Source organism: Physeter macrocephalus, chromosome 16 (assembly GCF_002837175.3).
Source record: "Physeter macrocephalus isolate SW-GA chromosome 16, ASM283717v5, whole genome shotgun sequence".
NCBI lineage: Eukaryota > Metazoa > Chordata > Mammalia > Artiodactyla > Physeteridae > Physeter > Physeter macrocephalus.
The window spans coordinates 62,941,201-62,943,910 of NC_041229.1; the positions used below are offsets into that span (position 1 = coordinate 62,941,201).

The window sequence follows — 2,710 nt, forward strand, 5'->3', positions numbered from 1 at the left end:
CACCTCCTCCACAGTGGCATACGTGACAAACCCGAAGCCTCTGGAGCGTTTGGTGTTTGGATCCCTCATTACCACACAATCTGTGAGCATTCCCCACTGCTCAAAATGGCTCCTCAGACTCTCATCGGTTGTTTCAAAGCTCAAACCTCCGATGAAGAGCTTCCGCAGCTGTTCGGGCTCTTTGGGTGACTCTGACTTAGACATGACGGCAGTGGAGGTGGTGGGGGAGACGTCAATGATGCTTACTTGGTGGCGTCCATGAGCAGAAAGCTTATTTTTAATGTGATAGAAATTATCCTATTGTTGAGACAGTAAGCAACATTAAAAATGATGCTAACTTTTAGTTTGAGAACATACATCTGGATGTATTAATATGGTAAATTATATTTCCTAATTTAAAGTCACCCTTGCATTTTTGGCATGAATTTCACTTGATAATCATGTAATATCTGCTAAGTTCTATTTGCTAATATTTTATTTAAGATTTTTGCTTTGTTATTCAAAAGTGAGATTAATCTATAGTTTTTTTTTTCTGTGTCCAGTTTTGCTATCAATAATTTTCTAGCTTTGTTACAAATAACCTGGAGCTTTCCTTTCCTTTTTATGCACTGGAACAGTTCAACTCCAGATTATTTGTTCCTCAGAGGTCAGAAAAAATTCGCTTGTGAAACTGTGTGTGTATATGCATGTGTGTATATACGCACAGGAGAATCTTTTTTTGAGAATTTTCTCAATACCTTCCACGATTATTAACATATCTCTAGTCAATTTTTGTAGTAACAGTTTCTAGAAATAATTTCACAGATTGAAATATATATTAGCATATAATTGTGACATTTAAAAATTATATTTATTTTAATTATCTACATATTTGTGATTATTTCCCTGTTTTGTGTACTTGTGCTTCTTTGCTTCTTTTTAAATCTGATTAACTATTTTATTTTAGTCTTTTTATCAGTTGGGCAGTTAATTAATAAATTGTTCTTAATGAATTAATTTCTACTTTTATTATTAATTTCTTCTTACTACTTTTCTTAGGATGATTTTTTTTCTAGTTTTTTTAGTTGGATGCTTAGTCATTTATTTTAATTGTTTCTTGTTTAATGTTTAATGTGTGGCTGAGACAGTGCTCACTGGATACATGTGTGCTATTCCCCTACATATCAGAGTCCTGTGACATGGTTTCAGCCATATGATTAGCAGCTCTAGCCAATGGACTATGAGCAGAAGTGATGTATGTTTAGTCTGGACTGAGATAGTTAAGAACCAATATGTTTTCTCCCTCATCTTCCTTACACTTCTACCACAGTCTTGTAGGCCTTGTATTTTAGATGGCCCAGCTATAAGGCAAAAGATCCTGTAAAAGCCTGCATCCCTAAGTGACTGAAACAGGCATGTAGCATGAACAAGAAATAACCTTTATTGTGCTAAGCCACTGCAATTTGGGGTTTGCCTATCATGTTAGATATCAGTTACTTGCCTTGTCTAACAATATATTTGAGGCTATGACTCTTCCTCTGAGTATAGCTTTAGACATATTCAAAGGTTTTGATATGCAATTAAAATAATGATTCTTGGAGTCAAGATGGTGTACTAGGAGGATGCAGAATGCATGTCTCCTTACAACTAGGGCACCTACCAGGCACCCGTGGGGGACCACGGACATCTAAGGGGACGGCAGGAACTCCCAGCAATTGGGTAGGATGTGGGGTGTGGGGGGAGTGAAGGGGATGAGAAGTGAAGGCAGGACGGGACTGGCACCCCTGAGGGGTGGCTGGGGGAGGGGAAGGGATCCCACACCCTCTCTTGAGACGGCCCTCTTTGGTTCCACAACTCTTGCATCCACCTTGTGTGGCCTTGCATTCATGGCCGCATCCACCTCCTCCACAGTGGCATATGTAACAAACCCGAAGCCTCTGGAGCGTTTGGTGTTTGGATCCCTCATTACCACACAATCTGTGAGCATTCCCCACTGCTCAAAATGGCTCCTCAGACTCTCATCGGTTGTTTCAAAGCTCAAACCTCCGATGAAGAGCTTCCGCAGCTGTTCGGGCTCTTTGGGTGACTCTGACTTAGACATGACGGCAGTGGAGGTGGTGGGGGAGACGTCAATGATGCTTACTTGGTGGCGTCCATGAGCAGAAAGCTTATTTTTAAGGTGATAGAAATTATCCTATTGTTGAGACAGTAAGCAACATTAAAAATGATGCTAACTTTTAGTTTGAGAACATACATCTGGATGTATTAATATGGTAAATTATATTTCCTAATTTAAAGTCACCCTTGCATTTTTGGCATGAATTTCACTTGATAATCATGTAATATCTGCTAAGTTCTATTTGCTAATATTTTATTTAAGATTTTTGCTTTGTTATTCAAAAGTGAGATTAATCTATAGTTTTTTTTTTCTGTGTCCAGTTTTGCTATCAATAATTTTCTAGCTTTGTTACAAATAACCTGGAGCTTTCCTTTCCTTTTTATGCACTGGAACAGTTCAACTCCAGATTATTTGTTCCTCAGAGGTCAGAAAAAATTCGCTTGTGAAACTGTGTGTGTATATGCATGTGTGTATATACGCACAGGAGAATCTTTTTTTGAGAATTTTCTCAATACCTTCCACGATTATTAACATATCTCTAGTCAATTTTTGTAGTAACAGTTTCTAGAAATAATTTCACAGATTGAAATATATATTAGCATATAATTGTGA

The 2,710-nt window shown here is 37.9% G+C and overlaps 1 pseudogene; it reads right to left on the minus strand.

The window, feature by feature from the left end:
- LOC114487940 (heterogeneous nuclear ribonucleoprotein A1-like) overlaps window positions 1-2,091 on the minus strand; it is a 3,191-nt pseudogene extending 1,100 nt beyond the window's left edge.
- Window positions 2,092-2,710: the final 619 nt, after the last annotated feature.